We start from the raw sequence: 18,008 nt of genomic DNA on the forward strand, positions 1-18,008 counted from the left end.
TCACCTTGTGTGTTAAGCCCAGCGAGTTGATTCACATAAAAAATTCACTTACCGCCAAGAGTGCGTGGAATGCCTTAAGTTCAATATACAATGCATGTACAGCATCCAGGAAAGTACAGTTGTTTAAGAAGCTGGTTCGTTTCAATGTAAAGTTCAGTGAGAAGTTTGGTCCACAAATTAATGATTTTTGTTCCACCGTTGATGAGTTGAAGGAAATTGGAGTCATTTTGAATAAAGAACTTCTAAGTGTTTTGCTGCTATGTTGTTTGCCAGATGAAATGGAAAATTTTGTCGTTGCGATTGAATGTCGTGATACATTGCCAACGTACGACAACTTAGTTTCAAAAATATTAGAAGAAGAGATGAGGCAAGGAGACAAAAATAAATCACGTGGTTCTGAGACTGTTTTTGCGGCGAATTCAAAACACGAGCATAAAGCAAACAAAATAAATCGCAATAACTATAATGGATTTAAAGGTGGAGGGAGTAATGTGGATGGAAACAACAAAGGCAAAATGTATACCAACAACAACATAAAATGTTTTCGTTGCGGGAGAAGAGGTCACATACGATCTCAGTGTATGAGAAATGACAAAAGAGACGAAGATTATGCTTGTTCTTTATATGAAGGCGAGACAAACTTAAGAGAGCTGTGGGTTTTGGACAGCGGCGCGACTTCACATATGTGTAGGAGAAAAGAGCTGTTCGGTACGTTGAGAGAAACAAAACAGAGTATAATATTGGCATCGGGAGAGACAATTTACGCTGAAGGTGTTGGTGATATCACACTCAAAACTCAGTCGTCAACTCTCACTCTATACAATGTTTGGTATGTTCCTCATTTACACTCAAATTTTATCTCAATAACCAAAGTTATCAAAGCTGGTCACTCAGTTGTGTTTGAAGGCAGTACGGCGAAAATGATGAGTAAAGACAACAAAATTATTTTAACAGCTGATTTAAATAGTGGAATGTTTGTTGTGAAGCTGAAAGTTATAAAGAAAATGGAAAGAATTAATTCATTGAAGGATGATATCGTGACACGTAAATGGCACCACAGATTGGGTCATTTGAATCTAAACGATTTAAGTAAGTTATCGGTGAAAAATATGGTTAAAGGTCTACCATCGAATATATCAAAAAGCATGAGCTGTATGACGTGCGCAGTGTGTAAAATATCGGCAGTTCCATATAAAAATTATGCAGGTGTACAAAGTGGTGATATTTTGGAAATAATACACACTGATGTTTGCGGGCCGATGGGAACAAGATCGTTAGGTGGTTCATCATACTTTATTACGTTTATTGATGATTATTCACGATACATCTCTACGTATTTTCTCAAACATAAATCAGATGCATTTGAAGCATTCTGTAATTTTGCTGCGATTGCGGAGAAGCAGACAGGCCGCCGAATAAAAATTGTCCGGAGTGATAATGGATCGGAATATGTAAATTGCGAATTTAAGCAATATTTCTCATCCAAAGGAATTATACATCAAACAACGGTTTGCTATTCACCCCAGCAAAATGGTGTATCCGAGAGGGCAAATAGGACCCTGTGCGAGATGGCAAGATGTTTATTAGAGGTTTCAGGTTTGCCAGAGAGTTTATGGGGCGAGGCCATAAACACAGCAACGTACATAAGAAATAGGACTCCAACAAAAGTGATTGAAGACGTAACTCCTTTTGAAAAATGGCATGGAAGGAAACCATCCGTACATTATTTTAAGACGTTTGGCTGTGATGCAGTAGTTTTAAATAAGGGACCTAAGCCAAGAGGTGGAAAATTTTTGCCCAAAGGTATTAAACTAAAATTTGTTGGTTACCAGAATCATACAAAAGGCTATAGATTGTATAATCAAAATACCAGAATGATAGTTACGGCTCGGGATGTAATATTTTTTGAAGATTCATTTGAAAAGATTGTTGATGCTGATGATGAAGAAACCGGTTCATTTTGTGCTGAAGTTTTAAAACCAATATCTGAGAAAAGTAATGAAGAAAATGAAGTATTGGAAATGTCATGTGAGGAAAATCCGGAAACATTTTCGGATGAAAATGGAATTCCTGAAATGAATAGAACAGGAAATGATACCGAGAGAGAAGAAACAATAATGGTGGAAAATAAAAGAAAGCGTGGACGGCCAAAGTTAGCTAGAACTGGTCATGTGGGCAGACCTCGGAAAGTGTATTGCACGGAAAACGGTATAGAAATGATCAATTCGATTATAGAAAATCCAGAAACAGTTAACGAAGCATTAAGTTCGGAGAATGCAGAAATGTGGAAGGAAGCAATGTCAGTGGAATACGACAATTTAATAAGGAATGAAACGTGGGATCTAGTGGAAAGACCTGTGGACAAAAACGTAATTGGATGCAAATGGGTTTTTGTGGTAAAACGAAGGTCAGATGGATCCATTGAAAAATACAAGGCGCGGTTAGTAGCCCAAGGCTGTTCTCAAAAGTATGCAGTTGATTACGTGGAAACATTTGCACCCGTTGTAAGGCACTCGGTAATAAGATTATTGCTGGCGTTAGCTGCCCGGTATAATTTATTCGTAAATCATATTGATATAACATCAGCTTATTTGAATGGTAATATCGAAGAAGAAGTCTATATGAAGCAACCATTAATGTTTGAAGACAAACATAATCCGAATGCTGTTTGCAAACTAAGAAAAGCTCTGTATGGTTTGAAACAAGCTGGACGTGAATGGAATAAACGGATAAATGATATTTTGATCAATATGGGATTTATGAGGTGTAAATCCGACACATGTGTATATGTACTTAGAAAGGATAATTGTCTATGTTTTATAGCAATTTATGTAGACGATATGCTCCTAGCATCTTCTAATAGAAATGAAATTAATAAAATCGTCAGTCATCTTAACAAATATGTGGAAGCAGTGGACCGTGGCCCTATAACATTTTACTTAGGAATGGAAGTAATAAGGGACGGATTAACGGGTGATATTACTATTCATCAAAAGAAATATGCTGAGGAAATTTTAGAGCGATGGGGTATGGCTGAATGTAAAGCAGCGGCAACTCCATGGAATAACGGCAATGTCTTATTAAAATGCGAAAAGCAATGTGTTAATATGAACACTAAGGCATATCAAAGTTTGATTGGTGCATTAATGTACTTGGCTGTCATAACGAGACCAGATCTTATCCATGTTGTTGCAAAACTTTCACAATACAATTCTCACCCGCATGAAGAGCATATGCAAGCTGCGAAACATATCCTGAGATATATTAAGGGAAATGTGAAGAGTAAGATAACATACTCAAATAAATTTAGCAATTTTGAATGCTTTACAGATGCAGACTGGGGAACTGAGGTAAACGATCGGAAATCGTTTTCAGGCCACATAATATTTTTCTCGGGTGGTCCCATTGCTTGGGAATCTCGAAAGCAGTCGGTGGTGGCGTTGAGTACAATGGAAGCAGAGTACATCGCTCTTTGCCAAGGAACTAAAGATGTCGTGTTTCATCGTGGATTATTACGTGAAATGGGTTTTGAAGACTATGTTGTACATCCAACTCAAATTTACTGCGATAACCAAGGAGCACAGTTCATGGTCAAAAACCCAACAGTGCAGAAGAAATCCAAACATATTGATATACGTTTCCACTACATACGGGAAAAGTATGAAGCGAAGGATATCGATGTTAAATATGTTACTTCTGATGAGAATGCGGCAGATATTTTAACAAAAGCTTTGAATAAGCAAAAACACTTGAATGGTTGTAAATTATTGAAAATTCAGATGTAGAACCAATTTGTATGTAAAGATAAACAATTATTTAGTGCATTTGATTTGAGAGGGCGATTGTTGCGATAAAAATACAACACTACAACTCAAATGTACTAAAAACCAGTATTATTTTGTAAACATGAAATTTGACATATGATTGATTGTAAGTCATACTTATTCTTTCCGGTTTAAATATCTTTCTTCTCTTGTCACAAGTCGTAAGATATAGAGCTATACTTAAATAAACTCTTGAATTCAAGCAACTTGTCTTTTACTTTGTTTCACGCATATTCCATAAAGGAAATTTATCAAATATCCCCAACACCTTCACCGTGGGTTGTGTTGTGATATTTAAAAAAGTTTAAATAATTAAGTTTTCGGTTCACTTCATCCGAAAAGTTATTATCTGATCATCACATAAAATTTTAGGCGTTGTCCTTGACCATAACTGGAACCTCATGGAACATTTCAAAGCCATCAGCGCTATATTTCCGCCCTCCAGTGTGGTAATAGGTTACTAAATAATATATGAATACTTAAGCACCTGTAAATATTTAAGTGTAACTCCCGCATCCGAGTACCTACGACAATGTAATTGGTATCAATTTAAAGGTCACTCCTCTTTGATATACTGTCGACTTCTCGGGTGTATGACATTGAGTGGTAAATATATACGCTATAGAATACACATTTTGTCATTTTTCACACAAAAGTTAGGGTCCATTTGACCCGCTAAATATTGACAGATCTTTATCAAAACAGGCATGCTTATTCTTTGACCCGATCCCCTTCTCCATTCAAAAATTGGCGCTGTTTGGGCCATAATTGCGGCCTCTGGAGCGATCAGAAAAACCGACAAAAATAAAGTTTTTGGTCCATTTCATCCCCTAAATATTAACCGATATTTTCCAAAAACAGTAGGGGTCTTCATTGGCCAGAACCCATCCTACATGCAAAATTTCGTGAAGATTGGTCCATAACTGTGGCCTGTATCGGACGGACGGACACACATGTCTAGATCGACTCAGCTAGTCGATATATGACGATCGGTATACTTAAAGGTGGGTCTAGGACCAATATTTCGCGGTGTTACAAACTTTTGGGGCTGCACAAAGCTATAATAGTTGTGTAGGGTATAAAAAGTTAGAGACTCAACTTGTAAAATTCTACTAAGACCTAGTCCATTGTCAAAATATGGATCTATATTAAATATATATTGTGCGAAAACTTGGAATGCAAAATGCCGGACAAAATTGGGCGGTAGCAATGAGGTATAAATCAAAACACTAACCGTGCTTGACCATTAAAATACCTAAAATAGGTCTGCCAAGTTTAGATCACACATGATTTTATCAAAGACTTGACAATATGTGGGGAGGTACCAGATAAAATGGCCCATCTTCGGATTTAAAGAAAATGTCGCGTTACATGCTATTTACAATTTTTCAATGGAAAAAGGAACCTTTGTCTCGGAAGCACCAGAAGGAGTGGACCGGTCGAACTTAATCTAGCTTTGGTAATACTATATCTAGAATTGGTAAAAATATTCCAATGTGCAAGGTTTGAATGAAATTAGATTTGGGGTAGGTACTAGAAGGAGTGGACCAATAAGGCCCGTGTTCCAGTATTATATTGACTATATAGATCATGAAACTGTATTTCGAATAACCCATTCTCATGATATTATCTAAGTAATTTTCAATAAAATGTTGACTATTATCAGAGTGAACCGATATTCTCTATATTCAAAAATTGATTCATGTTCGCTAGAAAAATTACTATGTGCACAGTTTGGATGAAATTGATTACTTCCTTCAATGGTTATCGTATGCACATTCCAGACAGATGTCAAAACGTTGTACTTTTGACAAATTTCTGGCATGATAATTTACAGCTACATCCCTTGGATAATACGCTTTAGACAATCAAAATACCTAAAATGTGGTGTGAACATTATGTGTCAGAACAGGGAACTATATTTATAATATCTCAGATCATGAAACTGTATTTGGCATATTTCCACGAAGAAGTTTTTCAAGAAGCCGGAATGCCAAATTGCAGCTGCAAGGCCATCAAAATCCTTAAAAGGGGCTAAACGTATATAAATATGGACACATACAAAAATGTTGTGCTAATATATTTTCCATCCCCTAAGAACTCGGGATGCCACTTTATACCCCCTCCTTTATGGACCTATATTGAAATTTTTCTGCAATGTTGTTTTTCATTAATCAAGAACCCCGAAAACCAATCAATTCTAAAAGTACTTTTTTATTGATGTGCAGAGAAGTCAGTGAATTCCAAGTCAGGGCTCTACGGCGGATGATCCATTAATTCTATTTTTTACTATCAAAAAGGTGCAGATTAAATCCAAAATAAGAATAAATCGCATTGTCGTTGTGCACATCGATTTTTTTGTTAATTTTTTAATTTTTCTGCGAGGATTTCAGGAAAACAATTTGTGGTGTACCACCCAGAATTGACTGGACGCCTATTGCTGCTTTCACTATTAATGTTCATTTGATTTGGTTAATCTTCAAAGACCCACACAGTCGTTTGTTGTTTATTTTCAAACTCATAAGCATAGATTGAATAAGGTCCTGATTAGAGCCGATTTGTGAGAATAGACATGATTCATCGTCTATTGTTCGTTTTTCGAATTACACTGAAAAGTTTAGGCAAACCAGCGGAATAGTTTTCTCATGACCAGTTTTGTCTATGAAAAGTTTTAAAAAATGTCCCACTTCCAATAGAAATATCAGATGGCGTCAGGTAGGGACTTAGTGTTCATAGTCCATGAATATATGAAATAGCCCTGAATGTTGAAAATCTACTGCAGGTATATTGATTACCCTTCATGGTAATGGTTGGAGAATGTGGATACAAATTTTAAAATACCGATAATGATATGAAACATAGAGGCAATACTAACAAAACCGACATATCCCTTTTTCTATATCAAAAATCATAGGATTTAGAAAATTTAAAATTTGCATCTTAAATATTGCAATCCCTGTCAGAAATGAAAAAGACATACCAACATGGCCAAATTTACCTAGTATTATATTCTTATCAAAAATATACGATTTTACGACAAATATTTCGAGGTGTTACATACAGAATGACAAATTTAATACACATTTCATTTTATGGGTAGAGGGTATAACAATACACATCACAGTCAACTGACAACAACCTCTACAAAGCCAACTAGTATCAGCTAGTATCAGTCACCCAAAATTAAAACAAACCAGAATACAAGCACTCCGTACAGCCTGCCATATCTATGGTTAGATTATAAGAATTGTGAATATCGTACATTAAAAATTGGAAATAAATCATTAAAGATTTTCTCCCAAAGACAAGGTAAAGAAGACACAAAATTAAATCCTTTATTTATACATTTTTCTTTATTGGTTGTCTGCTATGTCGTCTTCTTCCCAGCATTTTCCCTCCAAGACAAAAACTTGACTGTCAATGGAAATTGAAAAACTTAATTCTCTACGAACAACAAAAAAAGTATTCATGGCAATAGAAAAGTGAGTTAAAAAAAACACACGCACACACAAATATAAATGTTGGCAGAGGAGTGGGCAAGAGGACCGAATAGAAAGGGTTATTTCTTCAAGTATTTGAAATATTCAATGGAATTGCATATGAAGATACGTACTAACTATTATCGTGTGTATGTTTATGGTATATGGCCATGTGTATGTTCGTGTGTGTGACTTCATACATAAATCTATGGTAATAGAGAGCTTACATTTTTTTTATTTAGCCATAATTCCATTTGATTTATTTGCATTTAAATAAATACAGTGTTGCTTGTCCTATACGTAAGGATATGTATGGGATGCTACACGAATGGGATTAACTTGTTGGTTTCGAAAATATATAGTGTTTTTTATCCCATAGCTGATTTAATTAAAAGTTCGTAGAGAAATACATAGATTTGGGGGTTCATTATTAAAAAAAAACTATAACACAGAATAAATGGTTTGACGACACGTATAGTCGAAAATGTAGGTTAAAATTCATAGAAACTATTTCCGTTACAATAACAAACACTATAAAAAATATTATGTTCCTATTTCCAATAAATTCAAATACTTCAAATACGAAATACTTAAATCTTCAAATGTACCTGGAACCTTAGAAATATCCCACACCATAAGGTGGAGTGCATATTAAATTTGTCATTCCATTTTCAATACATCGGATTATTCGTCGGAGATCCCATAAAGTCAAAATATTCATGACCATGGTCCTATTTTCGATATACCACCAAATGTAGCCTTAAAGTGACATTGCAGGTTCTTGAAGTGAAAAATAAATAATTTCTAAAAATGTTCAATATAAACATATGATTTGAGACAGGATGAACCTAGGGCATTTTCCTCCATAAGTGTATAATTATAGCAACAGAAATATATTAATACAGACTCTTATAAAGTCCTGACCCCTTTTCGGGTTTTAACATTTCTAGCCGAGTTTTATAAAGTCATAATATGTCTCTAATATAAAATCATGTTCTTCAGAGGATAAAAAAATATTTTAACGTTTTGTAGGCTCTTCAAATATAATTGTTTGAAAAATCCTGGCTTATTGGGCTCCTTGGGGTCCTTCAAAAATTATTGTTTGAAACATTCATGCTTGTTTAAATGTTGGTACTACAAAAATTGGACTGTTGGTTCTTTAATAAATATTCTTTCACAATGTTCGCTGGTGGTTCGGTAGGTCCTTTGACAAATATTCTTTAAAATCCACGCTTATTGGTGTGTTGTCCTTCAAAAAAGTTTTCTCGCGTATTGGCATGTCAAGAATATTTTATATGTTAGCCCCTCAATTCTTAAAAAAAATTGAGCTTATAGAAATGCTGATTCTTCACAGTTATTTTTTGTAAAATCTTATTGCGCTGTTTGTTCTTCAAAAATATTCTATAAATAATAGCCGCTTATTTGTATTTTGGCCCTTGAAAAACTATTCTTTGAAAAATCTAAATTTAACAATCTGTTAGTCCTTAAAGCATAAAATACCACTCATATAGAAATATTGGTCCTTGAAAAAAAATCTGGTCCTACTGGTCCTTTGAAAAAAAATACGATTATTGGTGTCATAGTACTGCAAAATAATATTCTTTAAAAAGTCAACGTTCAACGTGGTATCATGGTAATTGAAAAAATATTCTTTAATAATCCATGCTTATTCTTCAAAAAAGTCAACGCTTATTGATCTTATGGACCTTGAAAAAATAGTCATAAAATCCATCCCTATTGGTCTCAGGGTTCTTGAAAATTTCTTTTAAAAATCAAAGTTTATTGTTATCATAGTTCTTGAAAAATATTATTAAATAATCTCTGCTTATTTGTCTCATGGCCCTTGAAGCAATGTTCTTAAATATCCCATGCTTATTGGTCTCATGGTGCTTGAATATGTTGGTTCTCAAAAAGTATTCTTTAAAAACTCACACAGATTTGGTATGTTGGTACTATTTTATTTAAATATTATTTAAAAATCGACGCTTATTTGTTTAGTGATATTTAAGAATCTACACTTTGTTGTCTAATGGTGCTTGAAAAAATATTCTTAAATAAATAATCCACGATTATTCGTATCATGGTCCCTGAAAAATATTTTTAAATAAATAATCAACGCTTATTATAAATAATCCACGCCTATTTGGTCTGTTGGTCCTCGAAAAAATATTCTTAAATAATTCACGCCTATTTGATCTGTTGGTCCTCTAAAATATATTCTAAAATAATTCACGCCTATTTGGTCTGTTGGTCCTCTAAAATATATTCTTAAATAATTCACGCCTATTTGATCTGTTGGTCCTCTAAAATATATTCTAAAATAATTTACGCCTATTTGGTCTGTTGGTCCTCGAAAAAATATTCTTAAATAATCCACGCCTATTTGGTCTGTTGGTCCTCGAAAAAATATTCTTAAATAATCCACGCCTATTTGGTCTGTTGGTCCTCGAAAAAATATTCTTAAATAATCCACGCCTATTTGGTCTGTTGGTCCTGGAAAAAATATTCTTAAATATTCCACGCCTATTTGGAAAAAATATTCTTAAATAATCCACGCCTATTTGGTCTGTTGGTCCTCGAAAAAATATTCTTAAATAATCCACGCCTATTTGGTCTGTTGGTCCTCGAAAATATATTCGTTAAAAACCCACGCCTATGTGGTCTATTCATTCTTGAAAAAATATTCATTAAAAATCCCAGGCATATGTGTTATGTTGATCCTTGAAAAAATATTCTTTAAAACCCCACACCTATTTGGTCTGTGGGTCTTTGAAAGAAGATTCGCAAAAAATATTTAACACTAGATTGCCGAAGGCGGTCATTTTGACCGTTTTTTTCAATTTCAAGTACAAAAATAGTTGTGTATATTATGACACAGCTTTTTAAAATTTGTTATTCATAGTAGCTGCTTCCCCCTCTTTCATTCCCCGTATTCACATGTACTATACCTATATTGCCTAAAATCGGTCGGTGAAATTTTAAATAATCAAATTTCTTTTATTATTGTATAATGTAAACTTGTTATATGACCAGATCAGCGAACAACATCGAAACCCGTTTGCTACTATAGAAACACAAACGAACACAAAAATCGGGAAAAAAAAACATTATATATTTCCAGTCGATTTCAACGCTTACTCTTTCACGAACATTTTGTCCGCGCTCTTATTTTTCAAAAAGGAAACTCAAGAGCCCTCCCACCGAAAACAAATAATAACAACGTTTTGTATAATTATTAATAAAATATTAAAAAATAAGTTTAAAAAAATTCTTTACACAATAATTTTTTTTCAGAATGAGGTCATTTTGACCGATTTTAGGCAATATAGGTATATACAAAATTCCAGTCTTTTTAGTGTTAAAAATAAGCCTATTATTACTTTGTTGGTCCTTATAACAAATATTTTTAAAAATACACAATTGAGATGGTTAGTCCTTCAAAAAATGTTCTTATTAATAAAATACACAACGATAGCCTATCAACATATGTATAAAAATCTTACCACAACATAATAATTTAGTATATAAACGTCTTACCTGGAAAGAAATAAGAAATTATTAAATATTATTTATTTAACTTTGTTATGTAAATAACACCTATATAGAGAGACACTCAGTGTAAGGAAGGCATTTTGCCTCCAAAGATGACACTTATAAATATAAATAAGCACGTACGTGTGCAAATAATGAAATACAGGTTTATCGTGTAATAGCCCATATGATTTTAAAAATTTAAATATTTCTTCTACAAACATGCAAAATATTTAAAAACATCTCCTTCGTCTATCTGCAATCGTTTCTACAAATTTACATCTTCAACTCTTTCCATACAAGAACAACATCTTCAACACGTAACTATTTTGTTACGGCAGACTAATCTTCTCGAAATGTTTCTTTTGGGAATTTAAAGTGATTTGATTTTGGGTGGGTTATGGTCACTTTGGGAATAATTGTTTGCCCCCAAAACTGACCACTATATCGCTTGCATACATACATACATCTTTATCATATGATGTTTTAGACAAAGCCTATGCCATATATATCTGTTTGTTTTATAGCCCGCGGCTAATTTATGAAAAATGTCATTTGTTGTTGTTAGTAGTGCTGCTGACCATTAGCCACAAAACTTTACTAATTATGAAATATTTTTGTGAAAAAGAAAACTACAATTTCAAAACTTTTTTAAAGAAATTGTTGAGATTTATTATCAGTTGTGAGACAATAAAATCAGAATTTCTTCGTTGACCTTTGTTTCTGTTCAAAGGGTCAGGGTGTGTTTTGCGATAAACGTAATAAAATAAGTTTTATGACTTATTTTAGTGGGGAAAAGTTCTATGGTAGGCAAATAAATATTCTAAAAGTACATAAATTCTTAATAGAAATATTTCAAATTTTAGAAATAAATTTCCATTAAGGATATTTTGAATTATAAAATTATCCAACATGGCGGATTTTATTAACAATAACTTAATGTTATAGCAAAGGAGATATATCTGATATGATGATTATAACGATGACAATAATATAGGTCTGATGTACTTAAAAAATGTACTTCAAGGCCCTTTCTTTAAAAAATCCACTCTTATTGGTCTCATGGTCCTCGAAAAAATATTCTTTAAAAAATCCACGCTTATTGGTCTCATGGTCCTTGAAAAAATATTCTTTAAAAAATCCACGCTTATTGGTCTCATTGTCCTTGAAAAAATATTCTTTAAAAAATCCACGCTTATTGGTCTCATTGTCCTTGAAAAAATATTATATAAAAAAAACCACGCTTATTGGTCTCATTGTCCTTGAAAAAAATATTATATAAAAAAAACCACGCTTATTGGTCTCATTGTCCTTGAAAAAAATATTCTTTAAAAAATCCACGCTTATTGGTCTCATGGTCCTTGAAAAAATATTCTTTAAAAAAACCACGCTTATTGGTCTCATTGTCCTTGAAAAAAATATTCTTTAAAAAATCCACGCTTATTGGTCTCATGGTCCTTGAAAAAATATTCTTTAAAAAATCCACGCTTATTGGTCTGATTGTCCTTGAAAAAATATTCTTTAAAAAATCCACGCTTATTGGTCTGATTGTCCTTGAAAAAATATTCTTTAAAAAATCCACGCTTATTGGTCTGATTGTCCTTGAAAAAATATTCTTTAAAAAATCCACGCTTATTGGTCTGATTGTCCTTGAAAAAATATTCTTTAAAAAATCCACGCTTATTGGTCTGATTGTCCTTGAAAAAATATTCTTTAAAAAAAATATTCTTTAAAAAATCCACGCTTATTGGTCTGATTGTCCTTGAAAAAATATTCTTTAAAAAATCCACGCTTATTGGTCTGATTGTCCTTGAAAAAATATTCTTTAAAAAATCCACGCTTATTGGTCTGATTGTCCTTGAAAAAATATTCTTTAAAAAATCCACGCTTATTGGTCTCATGGTCCTTGAAAAAATATTCTTTAAAAAATCCACGCTTATTGGTCTCATGGTCCTTGAAAAAATATTCTTTAAAAAATCCACGCTTATTGGTCTCATGGTCCTTGAAAAAATATTCTTTAAAAAATTCACGCTTATTGGTCTCATGGTCCTTGAAAAAATATTCTTTAAAAAATTCATGCTTATTGGTCTCATGGTCCTTGAAAAAATATTCTTTAAAAAATCCACGCTTATTGGTCTGATTGTCCTTGAATAAATATTTTTTAAAAAATCCACGCTTATTGGTCTCATGGTCCTTGAAAAACTATTCTTAAAAATTCACGCTTATTGGTCTCATGGTCCTTGAAAAAATATTCTTTAAAAAATCCACGCTTATTGGCCTCATTGTCCTTGAAAAAATATTCTTTAAAAAATCCACGCTTATTGGCCTCATTGTCCTTGAAAAAATATTCTTTAAAAAATCCACGCTTATTGGCCTCATTGTCCTTGAAAAAATATTCTTTAAAAAATACACGCTTATTGGTCTCATTGTCCTTGAAAACATATTCTTTAAAAAATCCACGCTTATTGATATTGTGGGCCTTGAAAAAGTATTCTTTTAAAAGTCCACGCCGATTGGTATTGTTGGCCTTGAAAAAATATTCTTTAAAAATCCACACTTTTAAATCCCAGCATATAGGTCTAATAGTCCTTGAATAAATATTTGTTTAAAAATCCTAGGTTATTGGTCTCATAGTCCTTGAAAACATATTCTTTGTAAAAATCCACGCATAAATGGCTGTTGTTCGTTCGTCCACGACTGTCATCGGAAGATAATTCTAATTTATGATTGGTCTCCGATTTTGAAGGTCTCTGACTTTTCATTATCTCTATTTCTTTAATTTATTCTTCTACGCTTTGTTTAATTTATCTGAAAAATATGTAGCCGAATGGATTAAGTGGTCTTGGGAACAACGTAATTTTTCGAAAAAAGTATCTCTTCGTTATTTATGCTCTGGCTTTTAATGTTCAATGAAGCGCATAAAATTTACCACACTTGAGCTGGTTGAGTGGCATGCAAAATTTCGTTATATTCTGTCATTGTGTCCCAACCAGTCGCAGGGTCATATATCATTTATATCGCACACTTATCAGTGATAAAAAATTCAGCAAAATTATAATAATCACGAATTCGAGGGTAACTGATAACACTGAACATACGTGTTTTTGTGTCCAAGGAGCATGTGTACGATGAAAGCCCTCCCTCATTACCATATGAGGATGTGCGTGTCACAAAAAAATATGTATAGATGTAGGTATGTCTATGGTGTTGTAACCACTTGAATGTGGATGACAGATGATGAGGCGTTATTATTACATTAACAAACTAATAAATCCTTGTTAAATTCACACAGTGACATAAATTGTTGCTGCCTTGTTTAGGTGGTACTGTTAAATACCAGCAGCCTTGTATTTATGTATTCACATGCATATGGTAATATCCTATTAAAGGATATGCACCCTCAATGGGTAATAGATCACATGGTCGACATGGCAGACCGAAAGTGTTTAACACCTTTTCACAAATAAATCTGCACATAACGTATTCTCGTTACATGCTCTAATCGCTTTAATGACTAGCCAAAGGATTTTGTTTTTTTTTTGCAGCAGCAGCATCCCCTTTTTTATTTTATTGTCCTGCTGGTTGATAGATACCCTCCATATCCTGACCATAACTCTTTTGTCAACACGAACATTTTGTTGTTGTTTTTTAAGAACTTAGTTTTAAATATTTTTTCGCTCGTGTGATATTTTTAAGTTTTCGAATAATTTTGATTTATGTTGTGTATTTCTCGTTCGGAGTTTTATTGCCGTTAAATTTAAATGTCCTGTTTCGGGATTCTTTTTATTGTTTTAAGTGATTTGCTTGATCCGTTTATTTATTACACATTCTCAAGGGTAGGACATTTGTCTTTTCAACCCGTTTATATTCCATTTATATAAGTGGTTAAATTTCAAATAAGACCGGTGTGAAGTTTGACACTTTCAATGGGTTATGGTTTATATTTGCATTTTGTTAATGCCGGAAAGCAGATCAATATACAGGGATTATGGAAGACTGAAGTGTGGATTTTTTAAAGAATATTTTTTCAAGGACCATGAGACCAATAAGCGTGAATTTTTGAAGAATATTTTTTCAAGGACCATCACAACAACAAGCGTGGATTTTTAAAGAATATTTTTTCAATGACCATGGATTTTTAATGAATATGAGACCAATAAGTGTGGATTTTTAAAGGATATTTTTTGAATGACAATACGACCAATAAGCGTGGATTTTTAAAGAATATTTTTCCAAGGCCCTAAAGACCAATAAGCGAGGATTTTTAAAGAATATTTTTCCAAGGCCCTAAAGACCAATAAGCGAGGATTTTTAAAAACTATTTTTTAAGGACCTTAGGACCAACACGCGTGGATTTTTAAAAACTATTTTTTAAGGACCTTAGGGCCAATAAGCGTGGATTTTTAAAAACTATTTTTTCAAGGACCAGAAGACCATTAAGCGTGGATTTTTAAAAACTATTTTTTAAAGGACCTTAGGATCAATAAGCGTGGATTTTTAAAAACAATTTTTTAAAGGACCTTAGGATCAATAAGCGTGGATTTTTAAAAACAATTTTTTAAAGGACCTTAGGATCAATAAGCGTGGATTTTTAAAAACAATTTTTTAAAGGACCTTAGGATCAATAAGCGTGGATTTTTAAAAACAATTTTTTAAAGGACCTTAGGATCAATAAGCGTGGATTTTTAAAAACAATTTTTTAAGGACCTTAGGACCAATAAGCGTGGATTTTTAAAAACTATTTTTTAAGGACCTTAGGACCAATAAGCGTGGATTTTTAAAAACTATTTTTTAAGGACCTTAGGACCAATAAGCGTGGATTTTTAAAAACTATTTTTTAAGGACCTTAGGACCAATAAGCGTGGATTTTTAAAAACTATTTTTTAAGGACCTTAGGACCAATAAGCGTGGATTTTTAAAAACAATTTTTTAAGGACCTTAGGACCAATAAGCGTGGATTTTTAAAAACTATTTTTTAAGGACCTTAGGACCAATAAGCGTGGATTTTTAAAAACTATTTTTTAAGGACCTTAGGACCAATAAGCGTGGATTTTTAAAAACTATTTTTTAAGGACCTTAGGACCAATAAGCGTGGATTTTTAAAAACTATTTTTTAAGGACCTTAGGACCAATAAGCGTGGATTTTTAAAAACTATTTTTTAAGGACCTTAGGACCAATAAGCGTGGATTTTTAAAAACTATTTTTTAAGGACCTTAGGACCAATAAATTTTTAAAAACTGACCTTAAGAAAAAATATTTTTAAAAACAACAGGACCAACAGAATATTTTAAGAAAAAATATTATTTTTTAAAGGACCAACAGAATATTTTTTAATGGACCAACAGAATATTTTAAGAATATAGAACATTTGTCAAAGGACCATGAGACCAAAAAGCGTGGATTTTTAAAGAATATTTTTTATAGACCATGTGACCAAAAAGCGTGGATTTTTAAAGAATATTTTTTATAGACCATGTGACCAAAAAGCGTGGATTTTTAAAGAATATTTTTTTAAGGAACATCCGGCCAATAAGCGTGGATTTTCAATGAATAATTCTTCAAAGACCAATGGATAAATATTTTATCAATACAATTTACAATTTCTAACATCTTTCCTGCTTCGTGACTATATTGCAGATAATCTTATTAACTGTTTCATGCCAAATGAGCACACACATAATGGACACAAATGGAACCTGAACAAATCTAATCCTTTTCCTACCATTTTTCCTTTTTGTGACCCATTTGTACAAAAAAGTCAATCACGTTTCTCAAAAGACTTTCATCTTTTGTTCGTCATTTCCCCCTCTTTCGACGAACAATGTGGGACATGCATTGAATGTTGATAAATTATTATGGTCAGAAAGTGTCAATCTGTTGATTTTTACCCATATTGTCAACATCGATGTGTGGTGTGATGGCTCGGCACGGTTGTTCATATTGACAGTTTGCTTTTCTGATGAGGATGATGATGATGATTTCCACAAGTTGTTGAACAAATATTTGGCCAATGTCCTCAAAATATTTGATTATTAACTGACATACACATGTTTTACAATACCCCTTTTTTTACGAATAATTCACACACACATGTGAATGTTCATATGTGTGGAATTGTTAAGAACAAGTGGTTTTTCTTATGAGAGCTTTTAACTGAAGCATTTAAACATGAGGTCACGTTATTTTTAAGGTACTGAACAAAAGCACACAATGGACTTTGTATTTTAAATATTCAACAAAGAAAATTTTACATCAAATTTTGAAAAAAAAGATACAATAACATTTGAAAGGAGAAAATCCACCTGAGGATATTCCATGAATTTCAATAAGTGCGCATTTACTTTTCTTTATGACACCACAATAAGCATCTCTCTTTCTTACGCTATATTTACCAAGGACCAATAAGCGTAAAATTTTTAAAGATTATTTTTTCAAGGAAATAAAGGACCAATAAGCTCGGATTTAAAAAAAATAAAAAACATTTCAAGGACCAAGACGCCAATAAGTGTTGATTGTTAAAGAATATTTTTTCAGGGACCACAAGACCAATAAGAGTGATTTTTTTAAAGAATATTTTTCAAGGACCAAGACACCAAAAAGCATGGATTTTTTAAAGAATATATTTTAAGGATAATGAGACCAATAAGCGGGGATTTTTTCTAAGAATATTTTTTCAAGGACAATGAAACCAAGAATAGAAGAATATTTTTTCATGAAAGAATCTTCTTTCAAGGACAATGGGACCAATAAGCGAGGATTTTTTTAAAGATTTTTTTTCAAGGACTAATAAACGTAGATTTTTAAAGAATATTTTTTCAAGGACCAAAAGACCATTAAGCGTGGATTTTTTAAAGATTTTTTTTCAAGGGCCAATTAACGTAGATTTTTAAAGAATATTTTTTCAAGGACCAAAATACCATTAAGCGTGGATTTTTTAAAGATTTTTTTTCAAGGGCCAATAAACGTAGATTTTTAAAGAATATTTTTTCAAGGACCAGAAGACCATTAAGCGTGGATTTTTTAAAGATTTTTTTCAAGGGCCAATAAACGTAGATTTTTAAAGAATATTTTTTCAAGGACCAAGACACCAATAAGCGTGGATTTTTTAAATAATATTTTTTCAAGGACCAAGACACCAATAAGCGTGGATTTTTTAAAGAATATTTTTTCAAG

The sequence above is a fragment of the Musca vetustissima genome, unplaced genomic scaffold (genome assembly GCF_032173495.1).
Source record: "Musca vetustissima isolate MV318-11 ecotype Yass unplaced genomic scaffold, APGP_CSIRO_Mvet_v1 utg3796, whole genome shotgun sequence".
Classification (NCBI taxonomy): Eukaryota; Metazoa; Arthropoda; class Insecta; order Diptera; family Muscidae; genus Musca; species Musca vetustissima.